Source organism: Ictidomys tridecemlineatus, chromosome 1, assembly GCF_052094955.1.
Source record: "Ictidomys tridecemlineatus isolate mIctTri1 chromosome 1, mIctTri1.hap1, whole genome shotgun sequence".
In the NCBI taxonomy this organism is placed as follows: Eukaryota; Metazoa; Chordata; class Mammalia; order Rodentia; family Sciuridae; genus Ictidomys; species Ictidomys tridecemlineatus.
The window spans coordinates 10595814-10608982 of record NC_135477.1 but is presented as its reverse complement, the minus strand read 5'-3'; the positions used below and the strand labels follow the sequence as shown (position 1 = coordinate 10608982).

The 13169-nt window shown below is 42.6% G+C and overlaps 1 non-coding gene and 1 pseudogene across 1 annotated transcript; one reads left to right on the top strand and one right to left on the bottom strand.

Annotated features, from left to right (window-relative positions):
* Positions 1-4223: 4223 nt before the first annotated feature.
* LOC101978074 (uncharacterized protein C16orf52 homolog B pseudogene) lies at positions 4224-5903 on the bottom strand (annotated as a pseudogene).
* Positions 5904-12590: 6687 nt separating this feature from the next.
* LOC120886006 (small nucleolar RNA SNORA9) lies at positions 12591-12724 on the top strand. Its single transcript, XR_005728789.1, has one exon. It is a non-coding gene; the product is annotated as a small nucleolar RNA SNORA9 (small nucleolar RNA).
* Positions 12725-13169: the final 445 nt, after the last annotated feature.

The window sequence follows — 13169 nt, the reverse complement described above, 5'->3', positions numbered from 1 at the left end:
TTCTATGCACATATACTTTATACCAGGTCATATTCCATTTTAAGTATTGTTAAATGAGAAAGTATACTTTAGAAGAGAACTTAACAGGATTTATGTCCATAAGTATATAGACGTCACATGGGTCCATTTGTGTATATCATATGTGAATACTCAGGTCTGAGAGATACATCAAATTATAAACAGATTTTTCCTCTGGAAATGAAAGACAGAAACTTGGACTTTGAAATTCTTTTTTCTTATTTTCTTTTTTCCTTCTACTTGGGATTGAACCCAGGATGCTTTATCACTGAGCTATAGTCCCAGAGATTTTTCATGCTTTATTTTGAGACAGTATCTCACTAAGTGCTGAGGATCTAAGTTGTTGAGGCTGGTCTTGAACTTACAATTCCCCTTCCCTAGGGGAATTGTAATTGAAACTTACAATTTCAATGGAATTGAATGAGGTCCTTAGGTTTCCAAGTTGCTGGGATTATAGGAATGTACCAACAAGCCTGGCACTGACTTTGAAATTTCTACTTTTTTGATTTACTTTGAAGGAAAACTGTTGGTTTTATGGTTGGATATGAGACGTCTCACAAAAAGCTCACATGGAAATGGAGGAAAGTTCTGAGGTAAAGTAGTTATATTATGAGAGCTAAAACCTAATCAGTGGGTTAATCCATTTGATGGATTAATAATTTGAGTGGATGACTGGGTGGTAGCTATAGGCAGGTGAAGCGTGGCTGGAGGAAGTAGGACCAGGGGTTATGTTTTTGTCTCTGGCTCCTGGCTCTGTTTCCTGGCTGCCATGAGTCAAGCAGATTTCCTCTGTCACTCCTTTCTGCCGTGATGTGCTGACTCATCCTGGGCCATGGAGCCATCTGATCGTGGACTGAACCTCTGAAACCATGAGCCTAAATAACATTTTTCTTCTCTAAGTTGTTCTCAGTGTATTTTGGCCAGAGCAATGAAAAGCTGATTGATACTATGGGTTTCCTTTGGAATCAGAATAAATAAAGTTGCAAATTTTCTAACATCAATCCTTCATTCCTTGTTTACTATCATGTTCACACATGAAAATTGCCATTTGTTCCCCAAATTCATTTGTTAAACCAGAGGTTGTCATTTTGAAGTGAACTGTATCATAGAGCACAGATACCAAAAGAATACAACTAGAAGTAGACAGAACACAGCCAGCTCCATCTTTGAAGCTGTACGTCACATCCAGGGGTCAAATGCCTCCTCTGACATGATTTATCAGGCACTGAAACCAACTGCTGTCAGCCTAATTAGAGAGACATGCTCAATTAAGACAGAGCAGGAGTCAGTGCGGCTCCTCTCTGACCAGGGAAGGACCAACAGAAGAGGCAGCCGAGAGGAGACCCACTCTGCTAGGGAGACCCCAACGCACTGGGGTCAATGTTTGAGGACAATCTGCCAGCCACCTCTTCCGAGAGCCCGCATTATCAGTTGTGCAGCTCTCTTGGGTCCATCTCCTCCCTCTCTCTTGATTTATCTCTGGCAGCATCACAGTCTCTTTAAGTGGCTCTTATCAGTCCATGGTTGCTGCCCCATTTCTCTCTTCGCTCCAAAAACCAAACTACATAAATTAAAAAAAATAAGAAAAACTAACTGCTTGACGGAGCTATCCACACCCACTGCCTCTACTTCCTCCTTCCTGTGCTGCTTGAGTTTCTTTGATATGGAGACCCACGGGGCTGGCTCGTTTCTTGGAAGGCGGCACTTGCAGTCACGTGCAAATCTCAACAAGATGCTGAAGAACGGTTGTCTTCATGGAAGCTTCCAGGGAGCTCCTCCCTCCCATCGCGATCAGAGGCTCGTGGCCTCCCCTCGCCTCTCCCCAGGCCTCCTCTCCATTGTCTCTTTCTCTGCTTTTCTCTGGTGGTCTCTCTCTACTTAGTCATCTAGTACATCCCATAATAATCAGTCCAGCTCCAGTCCACCTCAGGACTTGAGCCCAACTCAGCAGACAGATGCCCAAGGGAGAGGGAACCTAATTAGCCCAGTAACTTCTTCCAGGGAGGAGACAAGTTGGTCACTGGCCTCATGACCATGGGGTCCATGCCCACACACTGTGGTTGTTTATGGCCATGGGATCAGGAACAGGGCAGCCTGCCCTAGAAGGGACTGTGGAGGGGGAGACATATCTGTATGCCTTTTATTCACTTCCCGACCCAAGGCAGTCGGCTTTGTTCAGCAGCCCGGAAGCCGCTCTCGCTAAGGTCATAAACAGTGTCTTTGTCGTTGAGTCCAATGGTCAGCATTCATTTCTTTCTGGGTATGAGTTCAGTGGCTTTTTAAACTCTTGACCCTTTTCCTATAATTTTCACAAATTTTTTTTTGTTTTCAAATCACCATTATTATTATTATTAGTAGCAGTAGTAGTAGTAGTAGCAGTAGTAGTAGTATTAGCAGTAGTAGTAGTAGTATTTGTGGTGCTGGGGATGAACCCAGGGCCTTGTGCGTAGGCAGGTGCTCAGCCAGCCCCAGCCCTACATTCCTAGTTCACCCTGGTTTTCTGGCTGTTCCTTTCCTGCCTGTCTTCTGGGCTCCGTTTTCTGTGTCTCTGCTTTCTCCTTTGGTCTTCCTCGGGGTCCAGATTTTCCTTTCTTTTCCAGAGCCCTTCCTCCTATGCAGGACCTACCCAGGTAGCCTCATTCTCCCCATGGCCGCAGTCACCTGCTCTGTACTGACAGGTTCCAACTTTATATGTCTACTCGCCTCCTCCCAGACCTCTTTATTTATCTATTTATTTTGGAGGGGCCTACTGGGGATATAACCCAGAGGCAATTTACCACTGAGCTACATCCCTAGCCTTTTAAGTTTTTTTGTTTTGTTTTGTTTTGTTTTTAACTTTGAGACAGGGTTGCTTAGGGACTTGCCATGTTGCTGAGACTGGCCTTGAACTTTCCATCCTCCTCTCTCAGCTTCCCCAGACACTGGGATTATAGGCATGTGCCACGGCACCTAGCCTCCCAGACCTTTTAACCAACTGTCCAGGTCTACCTAGATGTCCCACAGGCACCTTAGAGTCACAGTATGCTCAGTTGAAATCACCACCTTCCCCCTCAAATTTTCTTCTCTCCCGATATTCCTTATTTCAACAGATGGCACCACCCACCTGCTCTAGCCATGCCCAGTGCCTACCCCTCTCACTCTTCACACCCAAGCACCCAACATAAAAGACTTGATGATAATTTCCTCATGTGTCATATACCCAGTGTTCTACTTTCTTGTGCTTTGCTTTTTAAAAATTATTTATCTAATTTTATTTTGAGACAAGATCTCCCTAAATCGCCAAGGCTAACCTCGAACTTATGATCCTTCTGCCTCAGCCTCCTGAGTCACTGGGATGACAGGGTGAGCCACTCCAGTTCCCAGTGTTCCACTAAGTATCTCTTTATCTTTTCTTTTCCCTTCCTGATACTGTCATCTTTCTTGGGGTCATCTAAACAGCCTCCTAACTTGGCTCCCAACCTTCAGTTTTCCAACCCCCCAATCCAGTTGCCCATGGGACGCAGAGTGTTCTTTTCCTTCCTCCTTTTAGAAAGAAATGTAGGTAGCTGGGCGCAGTGGTGCACGCTTATAATCCCAGTGGCTCCAGAGGCTGAGACAGGAGGATCATGATTTCAAAGCCAGTCTCAGCAAAGCGAGGTGCTAAGCAACTCAGTGAGAACTTGTTTCTAAATAAAATACAAAACAGGGCTGGGGATGTGGTTTAGTGGTCAAGCGTCCCCAGGGTTCAAACCCTGGTACCAAAAAAAAAAAAAAGAAAAGAAAAGAAAAGAAAGAAATGAAGTTTTAGTAATTCTATGTATACACATTCTGCCCACATCCTGTGTGGGGAAGGAGTGGGTAACTGCAGAGGTGTGGACTGGTGAATGCTTTCTTTATAGCGGTACACACCAAAGGGAATCAGTAAGGAGCTTCTCTAGGAAAACAAGATGAGAGTAGGGAAAACAGATTGTTTGGTGCTTGACAGGTTATACCCAAATCATGGCTGCATTTTACCTGGGGCTGTGAGCTAAGGCAGGGCCCCAGTGTGATCTTTCTCTAACCAGGGAATTTCACCCAGGAGTTTCCAGAAAAGCAGCTTCCCTGCATTACTGGCTCAAAAAAATCCATAGTTCATACACAGCTTCCAACATACATAGACTCAAACTACTATTTACAAAAGTGTTGGCCGGACTGTTTCAATATAAATATATGATTTTGTACCTTTTTATTTTTTTATCATGCCGAACTTTGAACAACATTAAAGAAGACAGAGTATTATATAGTATTCCTATTCCCCCTGCCCCAATAACCAGCAACCCAGGCCAGACCTATCCCATTCCTATCCCAATCCATCCTGCTCTTATGTAATATTTTGAAGCAAATCCCATGTACCCTATCATTTCATTTATAAATGTCATATAATGCTATTATCATAACTAAAAGAATAATAATTCTTTAATATCATTAAATACTAACATCTATACTTCTGATTCTCTCACGAATGTCACACGTGTATAAAAAAATCTAAATTCCATAGTTTGTGATTGGTTGTGCCTTTAAATGCTTCTTCTTTTTTAAATAATATCTTTGTTTTATTTATTTATTTTTATATGGTGCTGAGGATTGAACCCAGTGCTAGGCAGGTGCCCTACCACTGAGCCACAACCTCAGCCCCAAATGCTTCTTAATCCATGGTTTCTCCTTATCCCTTTTATAGTTATGTTCCTTGCAATTTATTTGCTGAGAGAAAAGCAAACAAATGTGCTGTTAATAAAATTTTCCACAGAGCTGGGTTTTTGTCCCTGTAGTATATCATTTAACAAGGACTTCAGTTTTCTGTATTTCCTATATGTTAGCAGATTTTTTTAAAAGTAACATCATTAGAATAGACACTTAAGTGTTAATAATATTAATATGCCTGACATATTAATATGCCTGCCTTTAAGGTTAACTGGTTTTCTTAGAACCTTAAACTTCCTGGACAAGTAGAGGTTTCTAAATTTGATTATGTCCTTCTCTACTTAAAAATCTTCATTTTTCTTAGAGTCCAAAGGAGTGAAGGTGATTATTCTTTGACTACCCTGATTGGCCAAGGTGTGAGCATGTGACCCAACCGGGCCATTCAGAGCCCTTCCCAGCTTTTGCAGCTGAATCTCCTAGGAATCTTTTAGCTGTGGGCTAACCCAAGTCATGTGAGGCTTCGCCCATTCCATTTGAAATTCTCTGTTTCCATGAAGGGACTTTTTTTTTTTTTTTTTTTTGTCCTGGGGATTAAGCCTGGGGATACTGTACCACTGAGCTATTACACCTTCAGCCTTTTTAAAATTTTTATTTTGAGCATTTTCCGATGAGAGGACTGCTCAGATGCCTTGTCTTTGTCCTCCCACCCTCTAAAAATAAAATAAAATAAAAAATAATAGTCAAGCAGTTTAGATATTCATCAGCCTGGTAAACAAACTTTGCCAGCATATAGAAGTCCTACTATTGTAAAGAAAATTGACAAGACAAAAAGTACATATGATGACCCAACTACTGTGTCGTTGGGTAACTTATAAGGTTGACCTCCGACTTCATTGATGTAAAATCCTATTGGAAATATTAGGGCAGCCATACAGAAAAAGATCATTCCAGTGAATGCTATCCATCGGGCATGTTTTGTAGCTTCTCTTCGCCAGTGGGAAGCCACCAGTAAACCACATGTGACAGTCAATGAAATGATTCCCATGATGATAAAAAACAGTGTGGTGACCCACTCTGGGGGGATGCACGTCCTATCTCGTCCATGGATTGTTTGACACTGTCGCACTAGCCCCACAGTGAGTGCTCCCAGTGTTGATCCAGTCGAGATTGGCGATGCTGGCAATGGCCAGAAAGAGACAACCTGAGACGATGGTCAGTTTATCCATCTCCCCGCCCCGCTTCCCCCACCCCAGCCCCGGGCTGGCGGCGGCCTCAGGCCTCGCGCCCCCGCGCCCCGCGCTGCTGCTGAAAAGGAAAAAATGCTTTGATTTGTTCTCACTATGCACTTTGGATTAAAAAAAAAAAAAGCCTTTCCATAACCCAATACAGACCATATTGACTAAATCTCCTGAGCATATTCGGGCAGGCAGTCTGCACTGTGATAGCAACCTAGAGAAGGAGAATGCTTTACACTGAAAAGCCTGGGGCCCTTTGTGACTCTCTTGTTCCGTTTTTAACATCTAATGATTCATTTGAGAAAAAAAAAGTCTAAGTATTTATGAATCATGGTGGACCAGAGGGATGCAAAAGAAGTTCATGTGGGGCTGGCCTCACCTCCTAAGAAATTAGTGTTCACAACTTCCTTGTAATGGTATGAGCCTTTGGCACCAGAACGGATTACCATTGCATTACTGCACCGAGAAGCCAATAGATCAAAATGTGTTTGCTAAAATGAATGTAAAAATTCTGAAATTCCCTAATCTCTATGTATAAAAAGAAAAGGAAAAAAAATCAAAACACTTAGAGACATGTTGTTTGGGGTGGGTGGGTGGGGAAAACCTTCTATATATATATATATATATATATATATATATATATATATATATATATATATATTGCTGATGCAGTAAAATTTTTTTTTTTTTTTTTAGTTTGAGACAGGGTCTTGCTAAATTGACCATGCTAGCCTTGAACTGGTGAGCCTCCTGCTTCAGCCTCCCAAATGGCTAGGATTACAGGCCCCTGCCACCTAGCTGGACTTCCTAAAGGGACCCTGGCAGCACAACTATAGATTTGCTGAAAATACACAAGCCCATGAAGAAATCCAGACACAAAAGCCACATGTTATATGATTCCATTTATGTGAAATATCTGGAATAGCATAGGCATTTACCTACAGGAAGAGAGTGGATGGGTGCTTGCCAGGCGCTGGGAGTACGTTGCAAGGGGCAATGGGAGCAATGCATAATGGGCCTGGGGTTTCTTTTGGGGGTGATCAAAATATTCTGGAATTAGTGGTGATGGTTGCACAATTTTGTGAGTATACTAAAATCACTGAATTATTCACTTCAAAAAAGGTGGATTGTATAGCATGTGAAACACAACTCAAAGAAAGAATAAAATCATAAGCCCATATTTTTTTCTAGAACCAGTTAATTCTAAAACTCTGGTTGGGGCCCAGGCATTGAAAAGTCTGTACAGCTACTGCAAGTGATTCTCAAAAATCAGCCAGGCTTGACAACCATTGTTGGTATGACATGGCTACTTTCTTAAGGAGAAGTTCAGGTTTGGGTAGGGAGGTTTTAGCAGCTTATTTAACTTGAATCTGCCTCTCTCTGGCTCTAGCTCTTTGCCCTCCCTTTCTCAGCTCAGTTCAGTGGGGGAGGGGATCAAGAAGCCCAGTTAAGATTATAGCCATGGGGAGGGAGGCAGAAAGGGAGAGAGAGACGTGGGGGGGGGGAGCATTAAATAGAACAAATTTTGTGTTGTGCATGCATGAATATATCACAGTGAATCCCTTCATTATGCACAAATAAAATAAAAGGTTAAAAAAAGATTATAGTCATAATCAGTCTCTGTTGTGAATGGAATTGCGTCCCTGCATTTCTATGTTGAAGCCCTAACCTTCACTATGACTATATTTAGGCATAATCTTTGTACCTTCCTCTCAATTCTGCTGTGAACTTTAAAAATCTTCTTAAAAAGGTTTTTTTTTTTTTTTAAAGGTAATTAAGTTAAATGAGGTCATAAGGATGAGGCTGTAGTCTTATGGTAGAGCATGTGCTTAGCATATGTGAGGCCCTGGGTTCAATATCCAGTACCATCTCCGCCTTCACCACCACCACCACCACCAACAAAACAAAACAAAAAACAAAAATTGAGGAAGAGGCACAATAGATGCATCATACAGGGAAAAGGCCGTCAGCAAACCAGGGAGAGAGCCCTCAGGAGAAACTCAACTGGCCTCACATTGATCTTGGATTTCTAGCCTCCATAACCATGGCAGAAAATGAATTCCTGTTGTTAAGCCACCAGTATTGTGGTGTTTTGTTATGGCAATCCTTGCAGATTAATAAGCCTAAGCTTATTAGTGAGAAATGGGGAACTATTACTTTTTTAAAGCAGAGATTTGTTCTAGCAAAACTGACATGCTAATGATATATAGAAGTTTCTTTTCTATAAAATGAAAATGGTAAGACTTATTTTTCAGATATTAGATTTGGCAAGTCTAGAAGATGAATAAAATCTTCAGTGCAGCTTCTTCTGTAAAAAAGCAAGAGGTAGGCAATCAGATAATTTTGTCCTATCATTTCTAATTATTATGGATCCTGTTCTATTTATTGTGTTATTACATTGTCTAGCAAAAAAGGCAGAATGCTATCAGAGATGACAGACTTCCTTTCCTGTTCCCTCACCTAATGAGAATGCCTTTGGCATTTCATGGATGAATACCATGTTTGCTGTTAGATTCAGATGATACCTTTCTTCAAATTAGTCAGTTTTGAAAAACCATCCTGTACCTGCCCACCTGTCTAGACACTCTTCCGGTTGTCTCCCCCGCACACTGGCTGCATGGCAGACAAAAGAAACTCAGGCTCTTTTGTGCACCATGTCTTTGTATTTCCTCCTCTTTATTCCAGGAACATCCTCCCCAACTTTCAAATATCTCTCAGCTTAAAGAGAACTAGATAAAATTGTAGTTTCTTTTAGTCGGAGAACAAAAGGAAGAAGGTTCCTGCTTCTCTTCCCATTTGGAAGAATATCAGAGAAAATGTCTCCATTATCCTTCTCCTTCCTTTTAATTGCTCTCTCCCAGTTGAGAGGTGACCCCTCTGCTTGTACCACTCCCATCATTGGGTAGGGTAACTGTTCTTAAAGGCAAGGCCCCAGAGTTCCACCTTCTTTCACTTCCTGTGCTCAGGGCGCTCCGGTGCATTTGGCCCACCCTGTGGCAGGGCACCCCATTGCGGGAGAGAGATGGGGAACTATTATTCTTTTTATTCCAGTTTCTCCACTGTGGACTGGATGGGTGGGTCCGATGACCCTCGTTGTGGGAGTTCTAATATTCAGTTCAGTGAAGAGGCAGGAGGACTAGGTCTCCCTTAGGCCTGGGGTTTAAGCCATTTTCAAATCCATTTCTTACCAAAGCTTTGCATTATGATATCGAGTTCCTTGGACATACATTCTATTGGTATGAATCCTAGTGGGTGGGGGGACTCCCTAGACCCTTAACCCTGGCACTATGAGCTCTCATCAGACATTTTCTAGATAAATGAACGAACTGACGCATGCATCCCAGGCTTTCTCCTCTGTAATAACAGCTGTTGTTCACCGGGCACCTTCCATGGGCCAAGCACTGCTGTCTCATTGCATCCTCCCAACAACCCTATCAAATAAGTCTTACCATGTTCATTTTATAATAAAAGAAGTCCTGTGTATCACCACCATGTTAACTATGCTAGAGCAAATCTCTGCTTGAAAAAAGGAGCAGCTCCCCATTCCTCAGGATCTCAGCCCAGCCTTGGTGGCCTTCCTCTGGCTCACTTGCTGCCAGCTCGGAACCTGATGTGCCTCTGTGTCATCGGGGCCATGGCTCTCTGAAGACACTAAGGAACGATCCTTTCTTGCCTCTTGCAACTTCTGGTGGCCAGGATGTTCTCTGGCTCGTGGCAGTGTCTCTCCAATCTCTGACTCCACTTTCCCTTGGCCCTCTTTGGGTGTCTGTGTCCTTTTCTTTGAAGATGACAGTCATCAGATTTAGGGTCTATGCTAAGTTGAGGATGATTTCATCTTGAGGTCCTTAACTAATTACATCTATAAAGACCCTCTTTTCAAATAAGGTCGCATTCTTAGGTTCTGGGTGGACATGGAATTTGGGGAGATACTATTCATCTCACTACAATCAGCATACGAGTTATAAACTGTATAGCTACGGTAATTTAAGGGAGTAAAACGGACTATTCTCCCTTGTTCAAGCTGTTATTATCTGGCGCCTCTGAAACCATATTCTAACTACTAGAATCAATCTGGGAGTACACGTCTGGAGGAGGCTGCTGAGGATGGCCTGGGGTGACTGTCTGGCCCACTCAGCAGGGGCCAGACATGGCAGGACTCTTCTCCAGTGACCATATTATTGGATTACAAATGGACACTTGACCCAGACTAAACCAATAATACTCTTTTCAGGGGATTGAGATTTTAGGGAATCAGACTAAAAGCCAATACCTGAACTTCTCTCCTGAATTGAGAAAAAATTAATTTATGGGTTGTGGGATCGTGACCTTCTATTTATCATCAGGAGAGAGAAGCAGAGAAAACCAGTTTCTGTCTGGGGAAAATAAAATATAGGCAGAAGTAGAGTCTAACAGTCTGGATGGATCTCACTCTTGGTTCCAGGCCAACAGGAGGCCGAGCCACACTTGTGCCCTCAGGTTCAAGACAGTGTTAGCAATAGGTACTGAGTGCTCACCCTGGGCCGGACCATGTGCTTGACCTGCATTGTATTGGTCACCGTATTTCACCCTAGATGGATGCAGTGGCACATACCTATAACCCCAGCAGATGCAGGAAGATAGCAAGTTTGAGGCCAGCCTGGGCAACTTAGCAATACCTTGCCACAGACTGAAAAGCATCTGGGCCAACTCTTCACGATGGGGAAGACCAACATATTTTTCTCTCTCCTTACTCAGTGCCATATAAAATTTCCCTACATTGCTTCTTACTTTTAAAAAAAATGTGGCAAAATATACATAATATAAAATTTACCATGTTAACCCTTTTTAAGTGTCCGGTTCAGTGGTCTTTACGTTGTTGTGCAACCATGACACCGTTCATCTCTGGAATTTTTCATCATCTCAAATGGAAACTGTGTTCATTAAATGCTAACTATCCATCCTCCCTGACTTCATATAGGTGGAATTATATATAATGTCTGTCCTTTTGTGACTGACTTATCTCACCTAGTACAATGTCTTCAGGGAGGTACCATCAGTATTGTATGTTGCAGTCCATTGGCTAGATCTAGTCCCATCGTGGCCTCAAATGAATTATAAGGAGACTAGGAAAGGTAAGGGAGGTGATTCATGGTACACATTTGTGCCACACGATAAATTATCTTTTTGCTGAAGTTAGGTTGACTTGGCTACAGTTTCTTGCAAACAAAGAATTAGAATCATACCCATTCTACACAAACAACTCAACATCTAGTGACTGGAGGGAGCTCATCACTAGGGGTTCTTTATTACTAATTGGCAATATTCCTTTTTTTGTGTGTGTGTATGATGCTCGGGTTTGAACCCATGGCCCAGCACATGCTAGGCAAGTGCTCTACCACCAAGCTACTCCCCCTGCCGCTCTAACTAGTAATATTCTTGGTGCTGCTTTTCAGAATTAAAATTATAGAATGTTGGCATTAAAAGAACTCTAAATCCAGAATTGACTCAATCTTCTAACTTGACTTTCTGTAGACAACCTATTTTGGGGGGTCAATATTATTAGAAAAAGTGTATTAAGTATTTAGGATGCATGGAGAACTGTGAGAAGCCAGGCATGGAGGCACATGCCTGTAATACCAGGAAAATGGGAGGCTGGGGCAGGAGGATTGAAGTTCAAGGCCAGCCTGAGTAATTTAGTGAGACCCGGTCTCAAAATAACATTAAAAGGCCTGGGGCTGTAGCTCAGTGGTCAAGCACTTGCCTAGTGTATGTGGGGCCCTGGGTTCCATCCCCTGTACCACAGAAAAATATTTAAAAAGAAAACTAAAATAAAAGAAGTGTGGGGGCTGCTGGGGCACAGAATTTGACAAAAATTTAATCCCATTCTATTGGTAGAAAACCTCATCTTTCTTGTGTTGATAAACATGACTTGTTCACCCATGGCCTCGATGTTCTATTATTAGATTGTGATCATGAGGGAAATCTATGAGTATATCATGAGTGTATTTTTGACTTGTATAATTTCACTTCCTTTTGCTTTCGCAATACTTTCACTATTGGTAATACTGTACAGAAATTTCCCCTTTTCTTCACTTCTTTATATTTCTCTTTTCCATAGAGTTAAATAATAAAGGTGCCACATTTCATAAGCGTGTATGAAACTGTCTGCCACCTACTCAGAAAACTGACTCCTCAAAGATTTTATGCACCCCAATAGCTTCTAGGTCTATCCTTGATGACCCAGCGGCTGCATTTGACATGACTGTGCAGCACAAGAGATGAGCCAGCAGGGCCGGGCTGGGAAAGTTTCCTCTCTGGATGTGACATTAGGTACAAAAAAAAAAAAAAAAAAAGATGGAATTGAAGCTGTGACAAAGTATTTATGAGTAGGGTTCTGCCGCTGGGTCCTCCCACAAACAAACTGCATTCAGCAAATTCCTTAAATTCTCTAAGTCTTAGCCCTTTATCTACAAAATGATGCTGCTAAAAGAACTGAAAGTCCCTTTTCACCTTAAATGTCTACGCTTTTCTGATTCTAGAGAGAACCATAAGGAAGAGACAGGCAAGCAGCTGGGACAACTAGGAAGCTGGAGAAAGAAAATGGGGGACAAGGAAAATTCCAAGGACAAAGAAGGCAATAAAAATAATTCGGAACAGCAGGTGAGGGAGCCAAGCAAAACAGGTCAAAAGAGAAAATGACAGCAAGCCTGCAGCGTGCTGGGGTCTGCAGTGACCCTGCTGCATTCCTACACTGCTTGCCAGGACACTTTTGAAATGGTTTGAGGCCTTGCCCTGCCCTCTCCAGAGCAAGGTGATAGAAATTCCAGACAATTAACTGCGCCTTTCCAGGTGCTGAATACCCTGGGCCTGCTGTTGGGAAAGTCTTCCCATGTTTCTGGAGTTGGGGAGTCTTTATGTTTTCTGCTGACGTCATAAAACTGCCAGGCTACCTTGTTAGCTGCAAGGAGGAGCACCTCAGACTTTCCAGTTCCTGACAACTACCACTCCCTGGGTCCCTGGCCCAGCATGGAGCAGAAGGCTTACTGCTGTTCCGTGGCTGTGATCCCAGGATGCCAGAGCTGAAGTCCCTTCTGTGGCCCCTAGGCTGGTCTGTGACACCTGTGTAGTATGACATGGATACTCAGAAGTAAGGCCTGACCTGACCAGGTTGACACCTATGAGAAGTGAAGCAGAATTTGAACCTCAATTGAGCAGATTTGAAGCCTCACTTACTTCTAAAAGGAATCAGCAGTATCTTGTTCTTGGCCTGGGCTGTGT